Genomic DNA, 15,073 nt, shown 5'->3' with positions numbered 1-15,073 from the left:
GCACATGCAACTGAGACAGGAACTGTTGTATGTTTAGCACACACAGCCATGGTTCGAATCCTGGGAGTGGTAGTAGTCTGCATGCAGAATCATACCCCACAACTGTACAGATATGTCCAGAATGTCCAGTAAATTGGTCCATATCTGCTGCCTGTCACCCTGTCCCACTGGGAAATCAGTGGGATGATCCCAGACGTATAGGCAGCAAACAGGAAATACAACTGATTGTCCCACATCTATGAGAACAAAGCTGGCACACTAGCAACTCCCAAATATCTTATTATTACCTATTTTAGTAAAAAAGCAAAAAGAAATAAAATAAGAATGAAGTGCTATTAGTTATATTTATTAGCTGTATTATATTCATTAATTGTATTATATCTAACAAGTGTTTTTATCAATTTAGTGATTTTTGAATAACTTTGTGACTTTAAATTTTACATGAATTTGTATATATGAGAGAGGGGGGTATATGTGGTTGATAGGTTAGCTGGCTGACGTGATTAATTGATGCTCTTATTTAAATTGGATATATTAACTGATTTTAGAATGCACCGAGGAAGGGTGTTAACCCAAAAGTTTTGCAGAATAAACTTTTTTGTTCCTGACGTGGTTTTTCTTGCTGAAGAGACTGTCTGCACTACAGGTTTGACCAACTTTGTAATTCATAGTTATACTTTTGGTCAAATACTGTGAATGTCAAAAAGAGTAAAGGAGTGAAGTATCAGCCAGCTAATAGAAGAAAATCGTGAAAGAACTCCTACATTGAGAGGTTTACTATCAAGAGAAGGTAATCCACTCTTAAATATGACTTTAAAGCACCTTTACCACTGGGAACCGCTAACCAGTCAGTACAAGTTTTTGAAAAAAACATTGGACATTTTGGAAAAGAAGGTGCAAACCTGTAAGCAGCTCCAGTGGCAGCGGTTAAGCTTTTAAGCTTATTTGGAGCTGGGAATAGTTCCTCGAGGGCTCAGAATTCTAAAAATGCCCTCATATGCAAACACATATCCAGACTTCCTAAGACAACGACAACAGTTAAATCTAAAGTTAAGTGCTGAATATATGCATTTAATGAATACCTATTTTGTACCTGTGGAAAAGGAATTGGAAGAAAATATTGTAAAGATGGAAAATGATTTGTTGAACATGCCATGCTTCAATAGCTCAATGTCCTTATATCAGAATGCATCTAATTGATGTAAAACGAGGCTAAAAAAAGACAGAAATTAATGAGAGACATTAATGACTTTAAATCTGGTCATATTTTTTCGTGGCCAAGAAATGAATTTACAAAAACAGCTGATATAAAATCTTAAAAAAGAATGAATGAACCGGATACATTTGGGTTACCCGGTCCATCTAAACTACAGCAACCTAATACCAATAGAAGCAAACAGGAATCAATGTCACATAATGTATTATCTAATCAGGAGGCTCGTATTCACCTAATGGCAATGCCTACCACTGAAACAATGGCTGTGGATGAGGAAGCAAATGGAGGAGAGATGATAAAGTTACAAACAGCATCAAAAGATGCCAATACAGCGCAATTAATGGGTAAAACAAACCAAAATGCAGTCTTCCTCCCTTTCTCCTTTTCAGTTAAAGCTACCAGAGAAGGTGGATGTACAACTAAACACCTGATCAAGGGGGCATTCCTTGCAGAGACAGCACGAGATAGTGAATGGGGCAAAGAGAAAGAACAGCAGCCCTGCCTTTCAGAACAAAGCAGCACATCGCTAATTGTTATAAAACAAGGTACTGTCAATTTATCAGCTAAAGGTATAACAGAAGCGCATTTAAAGCTTCTAAATAAAGGACTTAAATTTATACCTAATGCCACTGATAATATTGCAAAAGCGTTGACAGATTTAAAGTTATTTGCAAGAAATGTGAATTTGAAGCTGATTTTTAAATGCAATGAGAATACTGAATTAGCAATGTGTAGAAGAAGTAGTACCTTTTCACCTATTAGTTACCCAGTAGTGACAGCTTTTGTAAATGTGGTGTAAGATGAGCTTAGAAAACTATATTCCATATCAAAAGGCAAGAAAAAATATAATTTAACATATAAAGAATATGAAGCACTGCAACACCTTATGAATGATAAAAGCATAGTAGTTAAACAAGCAGATAAAGGTGGAGCCATAGTAATAATGGACAGGGACAAATATATTCTGAACTTTAAAGCCTTACTACAAGATGAGGAAACATTTAAGAAAATAACATTTCTTGATGTTAAAAAAAACTTATTTCAAAGATAAATATGGCTATTTATGATCTTCAAATATCTGGAGATATAACAACAGAGCAGTTTAACTATTTTACTGTTTCTTGTCCTAGAATACCGCAAATTTATGGCATCCCTAAGATACACAAATCCATAGAACCCCCCCCCCCTCCGAGGCCTGTAGTCTCTGGAGGTGGATGGATGACAGAACCCATCTCAAAATATTTACAGAAATATTTAAGTACCTTCTTGATTAAATGTTCTACCATATTAAAGGACACAAATGATTTTTTGGTGAAATTATATGAATGGTAATCTAAACAAGAAAGAAAAGAGTTTTTATTCGTAACTTTAGACATAGCATCCCTCTTTACAGTAATACCTAATGACCATGGCATAGATTCTATAAGAAATTTTTGAATGTAGAAGTGAAATTACCAGCTAGACAAATTGAGAATATCTGTGTATTACTAGAACTAGTTCTGACTAAGAACAGTTTTATTTTTGATAATGAAATTTATTTACAACTAGCAGGGGTGGCTATGGGTACACCAGTGGTAAATATCTATGCCACCTTGTGCTATATGAATGGGAGAAAAGTTATGTCTTAAGTGATAATAATGTTACGAATAAGAAAATATGTTTCTGCCAGAGATTTGTAGATGATTGTTTTTTTAATTTGGGGTGGAACTTTATAACAATTGAATGATTATATGGAATATTTAAACACAACAAGTTTCTTGACGTTTAAAATGTCAGCTTCAGAAGACAAGATTGCCTTTCTGGATGTAGAGCTAAGTAAGATAGGATCCCACATTGAAACGAGTATTCATAGGAAAGAGGTTCATGTTAGTAGATATGTGAATAGAGACAGTATGCATGCCCCACATATCTTTAAAGGTATACTGAAAGCACAAAAGTTTGTTGAATACAAATCAGGAAAGTTTTGAAAAACAAATTAAAGAGATGATGGATGAATTCATTAGTTAAAGAATATAATTTTGAGATGGTAGAGCAAGTATATAAAGAAGTTACTGATGGGACAATGAGTGAATGCACCCCAACTTCTGGGAATAATTCGAAAAATACAACAGAGACACGAAAGGAAGTACATAAAAATGATGCAATCAGATATGTTCCAACTTATAACTTAAAAACTGAAGAAGTAAAGCGTGTAACATATAAAAATTGGACAATTCTGATGGCAATGCCAGAATTAAGGGAAATAGGAGAAGGACCCCTATTTACTTACAGAAATTCTGAAAGTCTAAGGTTAAAGCTATGTTATAAGGAATTTAAACATATGAAAGGAAAGAATATATCGAATAAAACAGGTACTTTTAAGTGCTTTAACTGTAGCTGCTGTGATAACATCTATGAGGGGGAGAACAAGTTTGTGCACCTTGTAACAAAAAAGGAATATATGTTTTTCTGTTATGCAAATTGTAATACAACACAAGTTATATACCTGTGTAGCTGTGTAGCCTGCCCCTCATTTTATGTGGGAAAGACTACCAGGAAACTAAGGGAATGAATAGTGGAACACAAATCAGATATTAGAAGTATAAATACAAATGCATTAAGTAAACATATAACTGATAATGGTTCTGGGAATTATTTTAAATTTAGGGTGATGGCTAGTGTAGTTATGAGCGTGAGTGGTGGTGACTTAAATAATTTCCTAGAAACAAGAGAATATGAATGGATAGTAAGGTTGAGAGCAGATAGTAAACCAGGTATTAATAGTATGGCAAGTATAAAACCTATTTTAGTAAAAAAGCAAAAAGAAATTAAATAAGAATGAGGTGCTATTAGTTATATGTATTGGGTCTATATTAGAACACTGAAGTTTCAAAACTTTGAGTGTTCTAATATCGACCCGTTTTCAGCGAACGCTGAAAATATCAAAGAAACAGAAAACCAAATTTTTTCCTAGGGAAAGAATTTGGTTATCCGTTTCTGTTGCTTCGGTATTTTCAGCGCTGTGGTAGAAAGTTACGGGTCAGATTCAGGTAACTGTGCGATTGTGTGGACATGGGGGTTAGGGTGGGTTAGGTGAGTTAGGGTTAGGGCGCGGGTGAGGTGACTGTGTGATAGTGACTGACCTTAGTGTTAGGGTTTGGGTTGAGGTAAGTGGATAGTTAGTGGTGTATGTATAGTTTAGTGTAGGGTTAGGTGTAAGAGTTTAGTTGTATGTGTGTGGATTGCTGTTTGTCTGGTGTGCTTGTGTTGTGTGTATGTGTTTTGGAATAGCAAATTTTTTCCCTAGGAAAAAATTCACTGTTCTGCATGTTCGATGTTTTAAATTTTCGTTGACTAGGGTTCAATATTAGAACACTCGAAGTTTTGAAGCTTTGGTGTTCTAATATAGACCCTATTTATTAACAGTATTATATATATATTAATTGTATTATGTCTAACAAGTGCTTTTAAGAATTTAGTGATTTCTGAATAACTTTATGACTTTAAATTTTACATGAATTTGTATACATGAGAGGGGCGTATATGTGCTTGATAGGTTAGCTGGCTGACATGTGATTAATTGATGCTCTTATTTAAATTGGATGTATTAAATGATTTTATAATGCACTGAGGAAGGGTGTTAACCCGAAAGCTCTGCAGGATAAACTTGTTTTTTGTTCCTGACGTGTTTTTTCTTGCTGTTAGTTTTAGCAGACGCAGCCATGGTCTGAATCCTGGGAATGGAAGTAGGCTGCATACAGAATCATACCCCACAACTGTACAGATAAGTCCAGAATGTCCAGTATATGGGCCCATATCTGCTGCCTGTCCCCCTGGGAAGTCAATGGGATGATCCCAGACATTTAGGCAGCAAACAGGAAATACAACTGATTGTCACACATCTATGAGAACAAACTTGTCACTCTAGAAACTCCTGAAGCTATTATGAGAGTAATAAGCCAAATATGTCCTATCTACACCCCATGTTGTCAAGCTGTGACCAGAGTGTGTACTGTAACAGAGTGATATATATGTGCATAATACTAATGTGAAATCTGGTAGTTGTTGTGGCAACATTCAGGTAGTGCTAACAAACATTGCTCCCAGAGGTACGTCGGATACGAACACTGTACCAAGAAATAAAAGCTTGATTCCCTGTACTGGTACTGTTTATTCTGGTATTGTATGGAATTGTGAGCATTGCAGTTGCTCTGAATAATAGGGTATCACTGATCATTGTCACCCACACTGTGCTACATAATATAACTGTCTAGGAAATCCTGTATAAGAGTGTTGTAAGTCACTAAAGGTTGAAGAGGGCGATAGTCTACATATGTCCCGGTTCACCTGCATGTGATCAAGACATGGCCAGAGTCTGTGCAAAAAGAGATGGACAGGTATGTGCACAACATCAACATGGAATCTGGGAGTATATGTAGAAACTATTAGTTAGTGTTAACAAACCTTTCCTCCACAGGTATACCAGGTAAGAGGTGTATACTGCAGGTAAAACCAGCTCATGAATAAAGATGATGACAGCCATATCACTGTCCAAATAAAGGCAATAGGGTAGTGTAGTAATACTTGTAAGATACAGATAACAGCACTGACTAGGAAAGTAAAACGAACTACAGGAATATACTAGTTGTTAATTGACATCCCTCCGCCCCAACCATATTTCCAACAATAAGCTAAATACCCACCTCAACTGGTATGTGATGACTTCACTGTTATGTTGGGACATATATCCTATTGGTTGATAATTATTTAAATCTGTTTTGATGCATGTGCTATGTTGAAATACTCCAACATTGTTGGTATGGTGCCATCAATGTACCTGCATGCTGTTGTTATTACCACTATGGTCCCATATATGCATGTGTTCCGTTTGCTATGCAATTGTTCCGTATCTGGTATCTGGGTTAATGGAAATATCTATGCATGCTGTTATACCTAACCCTGGAATGTGTTGACTATTACTAACTCACATATGTTGATACACCGTAAACACCACAGCACGTATGGGAATGCGGGTCCCAGTGGACCTTCCTGTCCCACCTCAGCTGGCCGTGGCACTGGGCACAAGCAAGTCTGGGCCCAACCCGGGACCTCCTCATCCATTGGTCCTGCATCACCTTTGGGTGGAACCACCTCAGGCAATGGGGCTTGCCCCCCACGGAGTGGGCACAGACAGGAAGCTGTCACCCATTGCCAGGTCCAGGTCATGGTCTGTAGAGAGGTTGATCAGCAGTTTGGAAATCTTCTATGCCAGCTTGAGGGCTGCATGTCATAACTAGAGGGTCTGCCTTGGTCTCCAACTCAGACCCCAGCACAGCCACCTTCGGGGCTGTGAAGGTGCAGTGGTGACTGCCCATGGGTGGGGATCTCAGTATAAATATAAACATATATATATACATACATATGCATACTTCTATAGATATATATGTCTACATCTATATGATATATATATATATATATATATATATATATATATATATATATACATATACATATACACAGCAATATATATGTAAGCATATATATATATATATATATATATATATATATATATATATATATATAGGTGTATATATATATATATATATATATATATATATATATATATATATATATATATATATATATATATATATGTATATACAGACATATATTTGCATATAAAAATGGGAACATAATAAAAACATATATGCCCACATGCACCATTAATGGGGTTTAGGGGGCCCAAACAACATATGTCTTGTACAAATAGGTATTTCCCCCACAGCCAAACATGTCTGTCCTACAATACACTACCAGCTGTTGCAGATCCCATAACCAGGACCTGGCACAAGATGTTAACAGTACGCCATACAACCTGTATGATATCAGGTTGGTATCAGTAACATATGCTGTACAGTCTGGCTACCACAGGGAATGTACAATTTGGAAGCAATCAACATCTCTAGGATACATATACACAGGCACATATATGCAGATACAGATATACATATGCTTTTCCAATATATCTGTCAATGCACATATTGATTAATATTAAGCAATTACCTTTACTTCCACAATTGTGTAGTACTTGTTATTAATATGACTGTTGCATTACATATGTTGTTTTATCATAATGTACACATAGCAGATACATACAGTGAGATACATCTAGGAGTATATACACAACCGTGAGGCTTACTTACACATGACAGGAATATGGATATTTACATATATATCTACATGTACATACACATGTATATTCATACATACGTCTCCATGCACATCTGTACAGTGCAACATGTATATGTCCATGTGTACATCTCTTCATGTGTATATATGTATATATATATATATATATATATATATATATATATATATATATATATATATATATGTGCACATCCTATGTTTACAGGTATGTCTAATTATGTAGATATATATGTAGATATCTATAACTATATGTGCATACAGATCTATTCTGATATATCTATTACTGTCAATATATATGTAGATATCCATAAGTATATGTGTATATGTATCTCTATCTGTATATGTGTAGACATATATTGCTGTTTATATGTATATATCTGAGTGTTTATATGTATATATATATATATATATGTACATATACATATCCATCTATGTATGTCGATATGTATATGTGTAGATATCTATATATATATATGGATAAGTATATATACATATATAGTCACAAAATTCTCCAGGAAGCAGGCTGCATAAACTCCAAACCAGCATGTAATAAAGTCTGCAGTATCAAAATTTCAACACCAACGTAACAGAGATGAAACAAGAACAACTCCACTCTAATAAAACACAGTACTGCTTTATTTGGACCACACACAAGCGCTTTCACTACTGCTTCTTCAGGTGTACAGAAAAAGTCAAGATAACACCTGTTTAAATACTTAAGCCAAGCACATGATCACTTAACTTAAAGGTAACTCAACCGATAAAAACTTGTCATAAAGACAGTAGATCATTATTCAAATATATAAAAGATAAAAATACAAGACATGAATCATTAAACAGATAAAAATGCATATGAACATAAAAACGTGCAATAATCTATCACCTAAGCAATTTCCTTTTTTTCAATACTGGTTTCATAGGCATAATATCATTCAAGCCATCACCAAAGGTAGCCCTCAGCAGGACAATCCATCTGGCTTCAACCTCCTCCGTCCTTCCCCTAATGTCACTAAATCTGTCATTGGGAAGAATTCTAGATATAACCATGTATTTAAAACAATGACTTAAGCCTTTCTCCAAAACATGTTTGGACAGGGCATTAACCCTAGATCCTTTTGCAATGTGGTACGTGTGTTTCCTGATTCTGTCCTTCAACATCCTGTCAGTTTTTCCAACATAAAAACACTGACACAGGGAACACACTGCAAGATACACCACATGCTTGGTATGGCAGGTAGCATTAATCCTTATATCAAAATCTCTCTTAGTGTCAGGATGTTGAAAGGTAATTCCCTTCTTAATATAAACACACTGATTACAACTACCATATGGTGTAGTTCCATGAATAGAATCATTATGCGTGCAACTCCTAGGTGCACACAATCTCCTCTTAAGATTCCTCTTGTTCTTAAATGTAAAGAGTGGTACCTCACCAACTATTTCCTTTAACACAGGATCAATCAACGCAATATTCAGCAAATCCTGTATTAGGGTTACCTCTTCACCCCCATATAAATCACTCTCACATAACAACCTACTCACAAGGTCAATGCCTACAGAATTAGGGATAACAGTGAATAATGAAACCACATCTAAAGTAACTAGAAACACATCTTCCATTCTCATATTCCTCACAGTGCATTCAAATAAATCATGCAAAAAGTGTTCTGTGTCACACAATAGTGTTTCATACTTCTCAAGCAACGGTTTCAATTTAGCATCTAAGTAAATGGATATAGGCTCTGTACACCACCCTCCCCCAGAGACAATGGGTCTCATGGGTGGTCTAACCATACTCTTGTGTAGCTTGGGCAGTCCCTGTATCTGGGGTATAACATAATTCTCCATCTTAAAATATCTCAACAGTTCATTATTCAACAACCCATACTCCCCCAACACAGTTAACTCATTGTTAATGGAAATTGTCATTTTCTTTACTTTTTCTAAAGTGATGAGCTCATAAGAACTCACGTCTGACAACATTTCAAACATTAACTCATTATATGTTCCTTTATCCAAGACCACGATGCGGCCCCTTTATTTATAAGGAAATAGTTGGTGAGGTACCACTCTTTACATTTAAGAACAAGAGGAATCTTAAGAGGAGATTGTGTGCACCTAGGAGTTGCACGCAGAATGATTCTATTCATGGAACTACACCATGTGGTAGTTGTAATCAGTGTGTTTATATTAAGAAGGGAATTACCTTTCAACATCCTGACACTAAGAGAGTTTTTGATATAAGGGTTAATGCTACCTGTCATACCAAGCATGTGGTGTATCTTGCAGTGTGTTCCCTGTGTCAGTGTTTTTATGTTGGAAAAACTGACAGGATGTTGAAGGAGAGAATCAGGGAACACACGTACCACATTGCAAAAGGATCTAGGGTTAATGCCCTGTCCAAACATGTTTTGGAGAAAGGCTTAAGTCATTGTTTTAAATACATGGTTATATCTAGAATTCTTCCCAATGACAGATTTAGTGACATTAGGGGAAGGACGGAGGAGGTTGAAGCCAGATGGATTGTCCTGCTGAGGGCTACCTTTGGTCATGGCTTGAATGATATTATGCCTATGAAACCAGTATTGAAAAAAAGGAAATTGCTTAGGTGATAGATTATTGCACATTTTTATGTTCATATGCATTTTTATCTGTTTAATGATTCATGTTTTGTATTTTTATCTTTTATATATTTGAATAATGATCTACTGTCTTTATGACAAGTTTTTATCGGTTGAGTTACCTTTAAGTTAAGTGATCATGTGCTTGGCTTAAGTATTTAAACAGGTGTTATCTTGACTTTTTCTGTACACCTGAAGAAGCAGTAGTGAAAGCGCTTGTGTGTGGTCCAAATAAAGCAGTACTGTGTTTTATTAGAGTGGAGTTGTTCCTGTTTCATCTCTGTTACGTTGGTATTGAAATTTTGATACTGCAGACTTTATTACATGCTGGTTTGGAGTTTATGCAGCCTGCTTCCTGGAGAATTTTGTGACTTTGTATTACTATTTCGTTTGGTTCCTGGAGGTAATTGGAGCTCATTTGGGAGTCTTTACTTTTTACATATATACATATATGTTCACCACTATGTCTTGCACATGGAGTGGAGCCCTACCTCAGCCCCAATAGTCTCAACCTCTTAATCCAAGGGGATATCATGTATCTATTGCAAGTATATATGTAGACTATTGCTCCTGTGATAGGGGTTGTCTTCACAGACATGTGTGTGGGTGGTCACATCTGCTTTTAACGTGTGCCATTGGCCACAGACAGACATCCTAAGTACATCATATACATTACTATCGCTAGCACAGTAATGATTCTGTGGACTGCAGCAGAGATATGGCCAATAAGTGGGGACAGTCTGACCCTCTCTGGTCAGTCCAGAGGTATACACAGAACCAAGTCCAAACAAATAAAGCCAGCAACTGTTGGTACCAAAATACAGATAATTTATTACATGATAACTGAGAGACAAATCCCTCAGATGTCAGATATACAATACAGACCGGTTTCGGCTCGACAGAGCCTTCCTCAGTGAAATAAATTTTTTAAATGTCTGCTCACAAAAGCTCCAAACACAGTATATATATTGGCAAAAACCAATCACAGTAAATAATTAACCAATCATGATTAACAAGTCACAATTGGTCATTAAGACCAGGTGGAAACATTGCCCCAAGTTTTATTATCCATTTCCTCTCTTTGGAAGTCAGCAATTCATGCCACTTTATTTTATCCTGACATTTACCCTTGATGTAATCAATAATGCAAAACATAAAACTAGCTGTAGTATGTTTTAAACTATGCTTATATAGTGCATTATTACTACGCTTGTTTTTAATGTCACTGATGTGTTCACCAATTCTAAGACGGAATGCCCTAGAGGTCTGGCCAACATAAAACGCAGAACAGGTGCAGGTCACTAAATATATAACCCACCCAGAACTGCAGTTGGCCCAAAAATTGATCTCAAAAATGTCAGGTGTATTTTGACTGCTAAATTCCCCAATACGTTGAACCTTATTACAAAATTTACAGTGGCCACATGGAAAACATCCAACCACTGGAGCACCTGTAAGAGTTGATTGAGTATAAACTTTGGAATCAGGCAAAGACTTCTTATAATGACTCAAATGTGACCCAATAGTGCGTCCCCTTTTGAAAGAAAAAGAACATCTGTCCCTAAGAAAATTATGCAATCTGTTATCCGCCAAAAGAATATTCCAATGTCTATCGATAATTTTCATAAAGCCTCGAGTATTGCGTCCATAAGAAGTAACTAGCCTAAGCGGTTGCTGCAACCCATCACGGTTATGTTCTTTATAACGCAATAAATCAGTTCTGTCAAATTTGGAAGCCCACTGTTTAGCCATATATATTGTCCCTGAACGATACCCCCTATCCTTAAATCTGGCGGCCAAGTCATCACTGGTCTTAGCATAAGACCCTTGGTTGGAACAAATTCTCCTAGCTCGTAAAAATTGAGACTTAGGAATATTCCGGATGATATGTTGTGGTGGAAGCTGGTGGCATGCACAAAGAATTATACTCTGGAAATTTCCTGAATAGGGTAGTAGAAAGAGTATTGTCCATGTTCCTATGAATTTCAACATCCAAAAAAATTATTTTGCACCTGTCAAAACTTATCTTAAATTCAATACCCCATATGTTGTTATTAAGATAATCAAGAAATTCCATAAGATACTTGTCATCAGCCTTCCACACCAACCAACAATCATCCAGATATCGACGCCACATATCCATTTCACACATGTAGATGTTATGGCTGGCCATAAATTATAATCTCCTCGATATATGCCATAAACAAATCTGCATAAATGGGTGCAAAAGATGCACCCATAGCAGTTCCCTTAGTTTGCCAAAAGCATTTATTCTGATAATAGAAAATATTGCTAGTTAGCACATATTCCGTGAGGCAAACCAGAAAGGTGTTAAAGCCTGGTTTGTATAATTCAGATCTGACCAACCAATATTCTAATGCTTGTAGGCCTGCCCAGTGTGGAATGTTGGTGTAGAGGGACGTAATATCAAGGGTACATAATAGCCATTCGGGCTCCAATTGAATATCACCAATAATATCCAAAAATTGTGTGGTGTCTTGGATTCGAGCTCTAATCAACCCTAATAAAGGTTTTAAATAATGATTCATGTTTTGTATTTTTATCTTTTATATATTTGAATAATGATCTACTGTCTTTATGACAAGTTTTTATCGGTTGAGTTACCTTTAAGTTAAGTGATCATGTGCTTGGCTTAAGTATTTAAACAGGTGTTATCTTGACTTTTTCTGTACACCTGAAGAAGCAGTAGTGAAAGCGCTTGTGTGTGGTCCAAATAAAGCAGTACTGTGTTTTATTAGAGTGGAGTTGTTCCTGTTTCATCTCTGTTACGTTGGTATTGAAATTTTGATACTGCAGACTTTATTACATGCTGGTTTGGAGTTTATGCAGCCTGCCTCCTGGAGAATTTTGTGACTTTGTATTACTATTTCATTTGGTTCCTGGAGGTAATTGGAGCTCATTTGGGAGTCTTTACTTTTTACATATATACATATATGTTCACCATATGTCTTGCACATGGAGTGGAGTCCTACCTCAGCCACAATAGTCTCAACCTCTTAATCCAAGGGGATATCAGGTATCTATTGCAGGTATATATGCAGACTATTGCTCCTGTGATAGGGGTTGTCTTCACAGACATGTGTGTGGGTGGTCACATCTGCTTTTAACGTGTGCCATTGGCCACAGACAGACATCCTAAGTACATCATATACATTACTATCGCTAGCACAGTAATGATTCTGTGGACTGCAGCAGAGATATGGCCAATAAGTGGGGACAGTCTGACCCTCACTGGTCAGTCCAGAGGTATACACAGAACCCCTTAGGGCAAAACATGTGGACCGAGCCTGACAATGTGGATGTTAACAGCCATGTAGATGGGTATATCATGTAAACACTGGTATACATTTGCACCCATAGGTTATGCATTCATACACCCCTGTCTATCCTGACACATACTAATCACTGGCACAGAGGTGCCATGGCCACATACTACCCACTAGTTAGTGACATACATCTGTAGAGCATCCCACTGCTTTGTCCGACATACATGACTGTTATGGTTGCCTGACAGCAGTACATCTGGTAAGTATATGGACATAACATCACACTGGGTAAGTACACTAAGCTGCTAGGCATGTAACAAAGCACTCTGTAGGCTACAGGCAGACTGCCACAACACTGGCCTACATTTCTTATGGGGGAATACACATGCACCTGCATATATATAGCAGACTCTACAGGCATGCCACAGCACAGAGAAACACACCTCTGTGTGAATGTACATAACCACAACCAATGTGAACACAGCCACAGCCACATATGGTAGCTGGCGTACTATTACAGTATATGGACTATCTGATCAACACCATCCTCATATTTGCCACTCACACACTAACCCTACATATACTGGGCCACTACACAGTGTGGACCAATGCTTGTCTGTGGTATGGGACATGTGTGTGTATGGCCCTACAAACATGTAAGCTGATAGGGTAACAAACAGTGGAGCAGCATGTAATATCAGATAGAACAGGACCAAGAACAATTACATCTACCACAGTCTGTACACAGACCAAGGTACATATTCACAATACACACACTGTCAACAATCACCATAAGTGCACAGACCTCAGTACTGTACACACAACCACAGAATGCCCATACTATGTCCTCAAAATTAACCCCTACTATACATAACATGTGTCTCAGTCTCATATCTCACTAGCTTATCAGATATGATGTCACTAAATGATGGTGTACAGAACATATACACCTCTTACTGCATGACATATGTACACAGGTTGACAGAGTTGTGGCTGGGGGCACAAACACAGGGACAATATTGACATGTTGCTGTGATAACCTCATACATTTACTGTTGTAACAGGGTTTGTTGTGACATATGTCCTATGATGGTTATGAAGTCAGTAACTCTCATGTCTGTCACCATGTACTGTCTGCAATCCTCACACTATGCTTCTGCAGTTCACAGATAGGTGCTCTGTGACTAACACAAGAAACAAAAGGCACCACACACTGCCTAGTCTGCAGATATCCCTACAGATGGGGGTTTCCTCAGAAACATAGCACTGTCATGACAGATATTAAAACATGTAGACCAGCCATATCCACACACACCCTGTTAAACCAACATTATTCCAAATGCAGAATAGTGACTCTTACATTATGTAGTCATGTCAGGCACATCACCCTACTGTGTGTTGGCCTGTTTCCACAGTGTATGTTTTTAGAGGTAAATCCCCAATCCATCTGTGATGCTGTTTGCCAAACAAAAGATCTAAGTCCTGCTCACAGTGAATGAAAAGGCCCAACACCAACATGATGTTCCTAGATATTGGAGTGTTTCCATGCAATTGGCTATGGGAATGTTACCACAGCTGTTCCACATGCAATCAACTATAGGAGGGCTGCAATTCATGCAGAGGCCATCAGCTGATCATGAGCATCACTTACAAAACACATGCTGCTGCTTAAGCAAACCTGGTGTACATCTCCACATCCACCACAGAAGGACTGAGAGAGGCAGGCAGAGACAAAGATAGGTCAGGGAGGAGGTGGCAGA

The sequence above is a fragment of the Protopterus annectens genome, chromosome 1.part0 (genome assembly GCF_019279795.1).
Source record: "Protopterus annectens isolate FY-2018-M chromosome 1.part0, PAN1.0, whole genome shotgun sequence".
Classification (NCBI taxonomy): Eukaryota; Metazoa; Chordata; order Ceratodontiformes; family Protopteridae; genus Protopterus; species Protopterus annectens.
Note: the sequence above shows the minus strand (reverse complement) of the source record.